This window comes from Crocodylus siamensis, chromosome 12 (genome assembly GCF_052110815.1).
Source record: "Crocodylus siamensis isolate JL-2025a chromosome 12, ASM5211081v1, whole genome shotgun sequence".
NCBI lineage: Eukaryota > Metazoa > Chordata > Crocodylia > Crocodylidae > Crocodylus > Crocodylus siamensis.
Window position 1 is genome coordinate 49,680,046 of NC_143406.1, and position 12,331 is coordinate 49,692,376.

General features: G+C 55.0%; 1 long non-coding RNA gene across 1 annotated transcript; it reads left to right on the forward strand.

Moving 5' to 3' along the window:
- The first annotated feature begins 1,031 nt into the window (after positions 1 to 1,031).
- LOC149855172 (uncharacterized) lies at positions 1,032 to 11,358 on the forward strand. The gene is made up of 3 exons (XR_016438746.1): positions 1,032 to 1,219; positions 5,373 to 5,488; positions 11,252 to 11,358. It is a non-coding gene; the product is annotated as an uncharacterized LOC149855172 (long non-coding RNA).
- Positions 11,359 to 12,331: the final 973 nt, after the last annotated feature.

The following is a 12,331-nucleotide window of genomic DNA, read 5'->3' on the forward strand; positions in this document are numbered from 1 at the left end:
CGCCCCAGCGCTCACGCTGAGCGTGGCACCTCCCTGCCACCTGAGCGTGTGTTGCTCACTGTGGCTCAGGCTCCGCTTGGCTTATTTTCCCCACCTCCTCCTAACAAGCCAGTGCACCACATCACACCCCTCCGGTATGTTAACAAGCTGATAAGGCGAACAATTAATATGAGCAGGGTGGAAATTGCTAATATGCGATAGGCGGTAATTAGAATTCCATTTAATTTAATTGCCCAGTGGCTCAAACTCTGCACACAAACGCAGCTTTGTCTCCAATGGTGGGACCTGATGCTGAGCACAGCCTGAGCCATGGCCCCTGCTGCAAAGCCGCTGAGATGGAGCTGGAAGGGGTGCCGGCCCGCGGAGAGGCGCTCATGCCAGCTGTTCCCTGCGTGTCCCATGCCCGCCAGGAGGTGGGACGTAGCCACGGGTGGATCTAGGATTTACAAAAGGGAGTGCACAGAGTGAGGTGCATCCTCACATATTACACAACACATTTTTCTCTAGGTAAAAAGAAACTAGAAGCTTTACTGTCGCACTAGGCACCCAGGGCTGCGTGATTCAGTTGGAGATGGATGCAAAACAAATATCAGTTCATTGCAATTCGTTAAAAACAGTCATCAGGGCTGCAAAATGGGACCTATGTTACCTGGAGCAGGGAACAGATGGCAGAACTGCAGAAGAAAGGCTAGCCTGAATAAACATCGAGACCACTGGAAAGCAGAGGGTCGTTAACACCTGTGGGATGAAGAGTTTAGCAGGGATGGGGGTAGATGAGGATTAGCTGGGGTCTGCTTGAGACAAATCTATTTTTGTGGCTTGGTCTTGGCATAAAGAGCTGATTTCATGAGTGCTTCCTAGCAGCCCCGACCCTCGCTGCCGATTGGCAGAGAGGCATATACCATATAACCGAATAGAAAATTCCACAGAAAGTTAATGATATCATATAATTTCTCATCATAGTATAAATCTAAATATTGCATGTAAATCTAAAAGATATGATGAATATATATGTATAGACGATATGAAAAGTAACATATCATCGTTTATTATTCTATGCCGCAGTCAACAACAAGTTTAGAAATACTAAGGAATGCTAACCTTAATAGAAATATTTTCACGTTGCTGGCTGGCACCTTGACTTCACGTCATCGCAGACGGCGACTCTCAGTCCCACGATCTACAGCTGCAGCGATTGTCACATTGCTTTTGTACTACGGTAAGCATTGGGACATCCCAAAACAGTATGGGTATAATACGCTGGGGTTTGGTTTTTTAAAGTTGATTTTGCGGGAAATTGAAGTCAGTGCAGTATTTCCTGGTGATCATGGACAATGCTGTTTTTTGACATTTGCACAAAAACAGCAAAATTGTGAATTAAGTAGACCCCTAATAAATAGAGGGGCTCTGCCCTGCCCCTGCAAAGGGCTTGGGAGAGGAGCAAGTGTCTGCAAGAGCCACAGGCTGGTCACAGGGTGAAGGAAGAAGCAGCCTGGATCCCCCCTGGCTGCACCCACGCTTCCTGGCCTCCGTGTTGTGGGACAGCCCCTGCCGCTCCACCGCCTCCTTCCTTGGGCCGGCAGCTGCCCCAGGGACCATTCTCCTCCAGAGGTTTGCTCCCTCGCCCAGGCGCAGGGGGAGTTGAGATGGAGGAGTGCTTCCCTGGGAAGCATCAAACATAATTTCCAGAGCCAGCGAAAGAAGGAAGCAGAGAAAGCGAGTGTACTCCCTGCTAGCGAGAGACCAGGCTGGGGATGTGAAAACTGCCCTGGGAGGCCGTGAGATGGGGGCTGCTAGCTCTGCTGCCTGCCAATGGAGACAGGGCATGAGCAAAGCTCATGGGATGTGGCTGCTGCCTCACAGCTCTGCCAGGGGAAGGCTCAAGGTTGTGTTTGAATGTCAAATGCCCGGACGTGCCTCTAGGAAAAAGGATGCCGAGAGCATGGGGGCAGCACCCTGGGAAGCAACAGCTGGATGGAGGGCTGAAGCTTTGCAGCAGAAACCCACAGAGCGCAGCCTCTCCGCCGGGGGCTGTGACGACTGATGCACGAACAGAGACTCGGCGAGACGCGGGGGGCGGTGAGGCCGTTCCGGTTCGTGGAGCTGGTGCAACCGTCCCACGACGACCGTGCCTGATGCTGGTGTCCACACTTCAAATAAGATGTTAACGAAAATTAGACAGGGTTCAGGAGAAGCAACGGGAATTAGTCAGGGTCTGAGAAACTTGCCCTGAAGTGAGATATTAAAGAGGTTTAATCTATTTATCTTGTCAAGGAGGTGAAGAGGTGGCTTGATCAAGTCCTTTAAATACCGATACGTGGGGGTTTCGTGCTTGTGGCTGGCTCTGTCATCCAGCAGGCTAAGGCATGGTGAAATCCAAAAGCAGCAGGTTCAACAGAGACAAGCTCAAACTGGAAAGAGAACATATTTTAAACATGGGGTGAGTTAACCGTTGGGGCAACTCGCCCAGGGATGCAATATGCTCTCTGTTTTGAAGCTTCTGTGTCAAGATCAAAGATTTTTCTATAAGCTGCACTATAATATAAACAGAAGTTATTGAGCTTCATGTTAAGAATCACAGGGTGAAATTCTCTAGCTTCTGCCAGAGCTTAGATATTAGGTTAGGTTGGATATTAGGAAAAACTTTCTCACCAGGAGGGTAGTAAAACACTGGAACAGAGAGGCGGTGCAGGCTCCATCCTTGGAAGTTTTGAGGACTTGGGTAGACGAAGCCTTGGCTGGGATGGTGTAGTTGGGCTGGTCCTGCTTGGAGCATGGGGTTGGACTAGATATGACTCCCTAAGGTCCCTTCCCACCCAAACTTTGTAGGATGAATAAGTGCTTTTTATCTGTCTGATTGCTTATATCATAGAAGTACTGCCCTGGGAAGAGCGAACAAGGCAGGGCTGAAGAATTGAAGTAGTCACGTCCGCAGCACCTGGGGGGCTTGGTGTGCTCTGAGGCTCCCATGGGTCGAAAATCCACCTGGAAATCCCTGCTTCAACCAGACTCCTCTTGGGAAGATTGCAAGGGAAGCAGTGGAGGAGGCTGGTGATGGAGCTGGCTGCGGGCCTGGCATGCCTCTGGTTTCAGCCTGATGTGTTCCCATTTTTTTGAGGCAAATCCAAAAGCAAAAATACCTGCATAAAGAAGAGGAACTGGGTGAGGACGTTATCTCTGAAGGATTAACGAGCGCCGGTGACTCAGAAGGAGGATGACTCAACGACAGGCCGTATCCAAGGGATAAAGTCATGCGGCACGGCCTCCCCCAGCAGCAGCCGTGTTTCACATGCTCAGCAGGGGCTCCTGAGCGATTAGTGCCATAGCACAGGGAGCTGGAAGCGCAGGGGACTGCTGCTATCTGCTGTAGCTTGGCATCTGTATCGTGTGATAGCCAGCCACGCGTAGCCGGCGAGGCTCGGTCAGCGCCGGAAAGGCGGACTCGAGAGGCTATGAAGAAGGGGCCTTTGATCCTGTAATTATCTGTGGTGTAAAATGCATTCTGAGCTGGCAAACGGAGAGGAAATGGGCATTGCTTTGATGTGGGCGCACGGCGGTGGCTGTGCCTGGACCGGCTGGGGTGCTCTGGGTGCTGAGGCAGAGGACTCGGGGCACGGACCCGCGAGCTAGAAGGGGTCAGGGGAAGGCCAGCAGGGTCAGGGTACTTCTGCCTCTGTTGGGAATCAACACCATGGGCTCTCCAGTGGGACCGTCTTCTTCTGCACCCGGTCCCTCATCTCTGATCAGGCAAAGTGCCGCCGTGCTGGTGACGGCCTCCCGGTCCTGGCATCCCGGCTGCGCACAGGAGGGCGGCAGTGTCGTGGAGCTTGTCGGTGGTGCGGGCAGGAGTCCGGGTGTCTCTGCAGACCTGCGGGCAGCTCACACTGTGCCAGGGCTGCAGCATGGCCCAGCTGGGGCACTGGGAAAGGACCCACCCCCCCATAGCCCAAGGACTGCAAACCTCTCCGTGTGGCTTCAGAGAGGATGCAAGGTCAGAGGCTCAGACCTGGATGCTGCAGATGCTCTGCCCAGGTCTGCTAATGCAGGTGGCTTCCTCCAACCTAAAGGTGATGTTCCCTACTCTTCCTATTGCAAAATGACCACAAAGGCCTTGTCCCATAATTGGCACCAGTTGCTTTCTTCTTTTGTCCCTTAAGCAGTTGCTGTTACAGCAGCTCTTGCCGCAAGCTGCCCCTGGCCCTCACTGTGATCAAAGCCCAGGTTACCCCAGGCATCTGCAAGCAGGAGCCCTCAGAGCCACATAGAGCCAAAAAGCCAAGCTGCTCCCTTTTCCATCCATGTTTTCTGCCCTGTCAAATCTGCATCTCTAGCAAGAACTCTCTGGGCACGACGACAGAAAAGCCTGCACGCTGGGAATTGAGGTTAGCGTGAGGCCAGAGCCACGGACCAGGATGGTCATTGAAGTTCCTGGGCGCTTCCTGCAAGAGCAGGGATGAGAACGTGGCTGTCGTGCGCAGCCCCCTCTCTGGGCGCCATGGCGGCTGTCTCCACGTAAGCCAAGTGGGCTGGTTTCCATCCTAGGGTCCTTGGGTGGGAAAGGGGCGCTGGTGCTTCCAGGACGCTGCATGTGTTGCACGAGTCCCCTCTAGCGACCAGCTCTGGGACAGCACCGCAGCCTCCGCGCTTGGCAGGCCCCGCCAACATGCCCCTTGTCCCCGGGGAAGGTGGGGAGAAGGAAGGATTAAAATAAAGGAGGCACTAGCTGGGGGATGCTCTTGCCTCAGTCTCTGGACTCTGAGCCTTGGAGAGGAGGGACCCCTAATGTGCGCACACCCACACACACATGCATACCCCTTGTTCAGTGTCCCACACCGTGCCCTGCGGGGCAGGGTATCCTGGGGCCAGGCCGCCAGGTGAGATGCTTGCAGGTACGTGTCCTGGAGGAGAGAGCAGTAAGTGGGGCTCTTGCGGAGACCAGGCTGGTGTTGGGCCTGGGCTTTGCCCTGGCTGCTCTGTATCTTGGTATTAAAATGACCTCTAGTGGCAAGACTGAAGCAGGTGAAACACCTCTTGCATCCGAAGCAGGAGTGTGCAGAGGAGAGCACAGGCCTGCTGCAGTGAGATGCATGCAGGGCTCCCTGCATCAGCCCCTGCACCTCTGAGACCCGGGGGGAACAGCCTGAGCCTCTGCACCATGGCACAGTACACCCAAATCCCATCACCAGGACATGTCCCAACTTTAAACCGTGCTAGAGAGAATCCTGTTCATGCCAGTGCCATGCGATCTGCCTGTGCACCCCTACGAGCTGTCCCTGCATGTGCATGCTTCCCATTTGTCCCAGTGATGCAATGACTTTGAAGCCTACAGATGACAGCGCACTTGACAACATCTGTTAATTGTTTTGTTGCAGATCGCGGCTGCAGAAACGTCCCAATGTCCCAGCACGAGGGGCATCCTTCTGCCTTGCTTCCTGGCAGCCCTGGAAGGGGAGGAGGAGAAGAGGTGCATGCCTCTTCCAAGCATCAGGTGCTTTCCTCATTCCCTTTTTTTGGCTACCAAAGCTCTCTCTCTGCAGCCTGAAGTGTCAAGGAGACATGGTACAGGTGGAGCAGAGGGCCCAGTTCATGAGCTTGGACTCGGGGCAGGGGCACATTGCATGTGCCCCCAGTCCTGCTATAACTGCTCACTGCACTGTGCCTGGTCAAGCAGGTGCCTGAGGGTAAGTCTGCTTTATAACAATAAGGGTCCTGCCCTGAGAGGCAGCCAGCATGTTGCGCCTTCCTTGCTGGTTGGATGATCTTGTGTAGTGCTGCGTGTTGTGACATGGGGCCGGGGACCAGGCCTGCTGCATCTGTGCAGCATCCAACACTGTGGGACCGGCCCCACGGGGCCCCGGGTTCTGGAGCCCGGCTGAGGGTTGCAGCAGTGAAATGCCGTGGTCCCTCAGTGCAGCAGGGCAAGCAGCATGCACGGCAAGGGTGCTGGCTGCTGCAGGGTGGGACGTGAAAATAGCATCTTTGCTGCACCCTCAGGTGGGTGTTGGGGTGGACAGATGGGGTTTGCTCTGAAGCAAGCGATTCTGTAACAGGCTGTTTAGTTGTGGCTACAGGGCACGCTGCACCGTGGACCCCCTTGGACGTGCCGCCCTTGGCACAGCAGCCTGGCTTCCTGCACCAGGTGCTGGGGGCAGTGGGATCTGTGGGTGGCATCCTGCCCTCCTTCCCAGCTGTGCGCAGCTCTGCAGGGTGTCCATGAGCCTCCCTTTGCACAGCAGCTGTTTAAGGCATTTGCTCCCCAGGCGCAGCGATCGGAGCAAAGGGACCAACCCGTGGCTGTTCTGGGGCCTGAGGTTTCCAGGGGCTGGTGACTGCACCGGAGTGGCTCACCCCAGGTGTCCTATTCTGACCATGTCTCTGTCTCCTGTGGGCTTCCCCTTGACAGCCTCTTTGGGTTGAACTCTGTGCCGTCAGGCAGGAGAATATCACCTGGCTAAATGGAGGAGCTATGGGACTTGGAAGAAAATAATGCCGCTCGTTCCCGGCGCCCCAGGGTATGTCAACCTGTCACGGCTGAGGCAGCACGGGGCGGGCTGGGTTTAGACGTGGCCTCCCGTGCTGCCTGGGGACTGCCTGTTACGTGTGCCGTGCAGAAAGGGCAGGGGGATGTCACTGCGTCTGCGGAAATCTGCTCCCTCGTCCTGCCTTCGCTCTGGTCTTGGCCAGCCCCACGGAGCTAAACAGAAACCACAAACGGATCTTTGCACCTGGAGTTTCTTGCAGGTGTCGGGTGGCATCGGGGTCTCTGTGCTGGGGGTCCTTGGCGTTGCCCTTGGCAGGATGCAGCAGGGCTAGCTCTCGTGCCGTTCACCCCTGCGTCTCTGTATGGGAATGGCAGTCGAGGGGGGCGGGTTGCTCAGGGGAAGGTGAGAGGGGCAGCGGCCCACTCCCAACAAGAGGCAGGCGTCGGATCCTTCTTTCCACGCACTCTCCTTTCATTGCAGATGGGCCTGGCAGGGCAGAGAGAGCCCTTGCTGTTCACACCCGAATTGATAATGGCTGAATGAAATGCGTTTACTCTCAAGCAGGAGCGTTCCCCACACCCCCAAGGTCACAGAGGACGTCAGGAGCAGAACAAGGCTTTCGAACCAGGTCCCAACCTGGTCTGACCCTCATTTGGAGCAGCCCCAGGCACAGAGAAAGGTCGTCTTGTCCCTGCTCCCCCTCGCTGAGCCGTCCATGTGCACGCTGGAACCGGAGCCAGCTGCACAGCCAGGAAGGCATCGAGGTCTTCCTGCGCGGCTCGTTACGGAGATGTTTCGGACTCCCCCTCGCACGGGATGGGGAAGGATGGTTAATTTTGTCACTTCTTTCATTGCGCTGAATAATTAGTTACTGGGGATTCATTAAGCAGCAAGGTCACCTCAGGCGGTTCTCCGGCGCAAGCTGTGATTAGACTACGAAGAGATGCAGCAGCTCTCGCTGCAGTGGGTAACGGTTCTGCATCTCCTCGGACCTGACGATTGCTCCCGAGCAAGACTCGCTGCCGTATCGAGCTCCACGGCCTGTGATTTCGGATGTTGAACCAGCCTGGGCAAAGGAAAAATGCCTGCAAGATTTCAGGGCAGTGACCACCGTGAGGCTAGTCCCCGCAGCAAATGGGTGTTTTCTTCCAGGGGGATTCAGACAAGGCTATATTCTGTGCTTTGCCCCTTTCAGGCCTGGGATGGCCCTTTTGGATGGTGCGTCCCAGCCAGAGAGGGGTGGGGAGGCCTGTAAAGGGATGGGGACGTCAGGGGTGGATCTGGAGCAGAGGAGCCTGCCGCTGTGGTCAGGGGAATGGCCTTGCTCTGCGCTACCAGACAGTCCCTGCTTCTGTGCATCGAGTCAGCGGCGAGCTGGAGAGACTGGGCGGCCCGGGCTGAGGGGACAGGCTCGCAGCCCGCAGGACGCTCCCAGAAAGTTGGGAAGGGCAGGTGAAAACAGCCAGGCCAGGGAAAGGAGGGAGTACAGCACACCAAGAGCACAGGTAGTCAGAGAGAGCAGTGAATGCCCCCCCAGCACCAAGCCTAAGATGCAGCTCCCAGGCAGCGCTGGGGGCTCAGGCCCGCTGCACCCCTCTGCAAATCAGACCCACCCTCCTTCTGAGAGGTCCGGGAGGGAGCGGCATGGGGCTGCGTCTGCACATAACACAGTGCTGGGCCCAGAGCAGGAGCCGGCGGGGACAGTCACATCAGCTGGAGATGGCGCAGATTTGCAAGGGGGTCCCGTCCCTGCACTGCGAGGGCTGTTCCCACCGCCTGATGGTGATGGACACAGCCTAACGCACCCTGCCCAAGAGCGAATATCTTGCCTGGGTCAGCTGCAGGGCATGCATTCCTCCGGGTTGTTTTCATGCCCAAGATACCCTGCTCGCAAGCATTTTTCTGCTGGCAGAAAGGTCTGGCAGGAAGCAGCCTGGTGCCCGTTGCCAGGATCGACAGCCAGGTCGGACGCTACCTGACATCACTCCGGGGCCTGGTCTGCGGGAGGGGGCTCTGCTTTGCGGCGTGGAGCCGTAACCCATGGAGGGAGCTGCTCCTGGCCCGAGCCGCAGCTAGACTGCAGCCTAGGCGTGGTTAGGGCTCGTCTACACAGGGTAATGCAGTGTGAGCACCTCTTGATCTCATGTCTGAACTGCTGGGATGCCTTTGCTCCTCTCTCTCGGCCCTGTGGTACGTGGGTGAGATTTCTGCAGGGAGGAGACTCTCGGCACTGGCCTTTTTTCCTTCTGTTGCCATGATGTGACATTGTAAAAATGTGTTTGCTTCTAAAGCTCTGGTTTTCCAGGCAGGGCCACCCCAGCCTGACCCCGTTGACTCTGGATTGTCCTGGTTAATAGCCTGCAGCATAGGGATGGGGAAGTCCCACTCCCATTTCCTCCCCTTTCTGACCTGGTTGAAGATCTTCCCGCAGGGTCCCGGGAAAGGAAACAGCAAGCTCAAGATGCCTGACCCCCCTGCACCCCATCTCTTCCATGCGGAGCAGGGCAGTCACAGGCATCCTCCATGCAGGGACCTCAGGGGTGCAGTGCCAGCCTGTGCAGAGACCTCAAGTCAAGCTCAGTGTTCCCAACACGAGGGTATGCACCAGCCCCAGCTGCCCAGACCTTCGCCTGCCCTGCACTGGGCCCTGGATGGAGATCCCTGCTGAACTGCCCTGCATCTCCCCAGGATTTGCTTCCCGAGGATGCAGGCTGTTCTTAGCCCCTAGATGGCACAATGGCTGCAGGGACCGTCCCCACACGGATGCCGCTGAGCCCTGCAGCAGCCAGAGAAGGAACAAAAGCAGCAGCATGCAACAGGGATGAACGTGATCTTGGTCCTGGCTGCCTGCCTGCCGGGCTGGGGCTTGTCAGAGCCTCCCTGAAAGGGGACATGCAGGCTAGCAGAGGATGGGTTGGCTTGGGGTGGACAGCAAGTGAACAGATGTCCCAAATTGCCAGTGGGGAACTGGGAGGGAAGCACGGTCAGGTGTACTCAGATGTTGCTGAGAAAGGGGCTGTCTGGGGCAGCTTGGCAGAGCGAGGAGAGTGTGCACAATGAGGAGAGGTTGCAGCAGGGGCACTGGGAACGGGCTCTTGCAGTTCTCTCTCACACATCACGCATGCCCCATGCACGCATGCAGCGTGTTTGCTGCAGACACAACCCAGCCCAGAACCTGCAGCTAAGGCAATGAGGAATGGGAAGGGGAGACCGGCCCCACGAAGATCAGCCTGGGTGACCGGCGGCTGGGGGGAGCCTGACTGATGCAAGGACCTGTGGAGGGTGGCTGTGCTCTTGTACCCACTCCCTCCTAATGATCTGCTAGGACATGCCTGGCACCCATGTGAACAAGAAGTGTTGTGAATAAGCCGCTTGCATCCGCAGCAAGGGAAAAGGAGGGGGCTTGGGCAGCTGGTGGGAGGTGTTCAGATGAAGTCCTTGATGTGGGTTGTGGAGCTTTGTGAAGCTGTAAGGTAAGGTGTTCCTGTGACCTGAAACAGGAATCTCAGGCCTGGGGAGAGAGGTGATCTAGGAGCCTGAGCTCTGAACTGACTGGTACAGCAACCTCAGGTGAAATCGGTTCACCTTTCTGTGCCTCCCCCTCTTCCTCCTTCCACTGTGTCAGAAGTATAAGAGGAACCTACCTTTCCGTGAGCCAGGAGGTGTAATTACTGTTTGTGAATCAGTGTAAAGAGCATGCAGTGCAGGCACCAATTAATCCTGACACCACATAGGTGAGGCATGTGCCTAGCCCAGGATGATCGTTGTCCAGAATTTTTTCAGATGGACGTCACTCATTAGAGCAAGGCTTTTGCTTCACAAGCTGCCCTGAGCAGGGACAGGCATGTGGCAGACACGCTGGCTGGAGCAAGGCCTGGCACAGAAAACATGACAGGAAGCACCTGTCCTCTACGCTGATATTTTTAAGTGGGGCCTCAGAGCATGTGACGCTGTGAAATCCATGCCAGCTCTTCCACCCCGGTGATGCCAGAGTCTGGCAGAGTCACCCCTACATAATGCATCTGCTCCTAGCAAAGGAGCTGGCGGGAAGAGCATCCCCAAGCCTGCCCTGGGTTCTTTGCCTCTTTAGCTGGGTTTGCTTTTTTAAGGTCCTTGCTAATCTTGCCAAGGAGATGTAGTAGTGCCAAAAACAGCCCAGAAAAATCAAATTGCTATCCAACATTATATGGTTTCTGGTCCCTGCTCCCTTGCCTGTTAATTATTTCTTCTTCCTTCCACTTCATAAACTGCAGAGCAGTTCTTCACAGATATTTATAATATTTATTAACATTTAAAATAATAAATAATACCTTATTGAGGCCCCTGGGCCCATTCTTCCCAGTCAGTGCCATCCTAGAAGTAATACATCAACAGAGCAATGGAAATACGATGATATATGGCACGGATCCATCATCTGAACCCCGGCATTTCAACGCAGCACTCCACAAAGGGCTATCACCACGATTACAGATGGCTGACTGATGGTACAGCCCTGGCCATTATGAACAAGTCAGATGGATCCTAATCTTTAATGGATGGCCTTGAAATTGGAATGGATTCTTCCATGAAAAAGTAGCCAGGTGTTTTAAGGGATGGGTAGAAAGACATTAGTGGGTTGGAAGCCTCCTGTAGGCTTAGGCAAAAATGTTTTTTTCTTGTGGGTCAGGGGAGGTAAGAGCCAAAAGCCATTCAACCCTGAACACACAGCAGGGGCTAGGAGTCTGGAGGGCAAAATCCATTTGTGGTCTTTCCCCACTTGCTCTTCTCAGGAGGCTGTTGGTGCTGCGAAGCTGAAGGCTGCAAGGTCTCTCTCCAGCTGCCCAGACCATCTTGAACACGGTCCAAGTTGGAAAGAAATTGTGGTGGCCTCCTGCGCTCCTCTCCCCATGCCCGAGCAAGCTGGCTATTGGGAGCGTGAGGTTTTCCCTGGCTCTGAGCAAGGACCACTACTCTCAGAATAATCCATCTGCAACCTGCAAAGGCAGAATTCAGTGCAGCGCTAATGACCTTTCTCTCTTGGTTTTATACTGGACTGGATCCTCGCACAGAAATCCTAGCTGCTTCTCTGCTGCCTTGCTGGAAAGCTGTGCTAAAGGGGCAGCTGGCGATTCCCTTTGCACAGGGAATCCCCTGGTGGCATGGATCTGGCTTAGGTCGGAGACTGTCACTGCTTTAAGCTCTTAATCATCAGAGCTATTTTACTGCAAGCAGTCTGAGAGACATCCTGAAACCGACTGATGCTGCAAGAGGAACAGTGCTCTCATGCCTGCTAATGCTGCACGGTGGACTCCGCTCATCTTAAATGCATGTCCTGCAATAAAGCTGTCCCGCATGACTGTGTAGGTTTAAGGCGTGGGGTGGTTTTGTGCCTGTGCCCCAATTCACACAGACTCTTGTCATCTTGAATGCTGGGTCAGGCATCCTTGCAAGTACTTAAAGCCAAGATCAGGTTGGACTTGTGGCATCTCATTTAAAGCCACATGAGAGCTGAGGTACTCAGTTGCCAGCAGCCAAGTTCAGGGCACTGCCTCCAGAAGTGAGGGCGAGAGACCCCACGATGACCCAAGGCATTCTCCATCTCTCAGTCAAAGGATTCAGTCAGTCGTGTCCAAAATCAGAAGAGACAAAGAGAAAGAAAAGCCATCTCTAGGCAGGCACAGAGGGAAGGTGATGATACCAGCAAGGCCCTGAGACTGCCCTGTTCACTAGAGGGAAGGAAGCGAGCATCACGCAGCACATGGAGATTACTGAGAGGGGTGGCTAAAAGCTCCTCCTCACCGCGGAGAAGGGCTGGCAGCCGCAGGATGACTTCAGCTCTGGAGCTGTGAGCACCAAAGAAAACTGGTGCT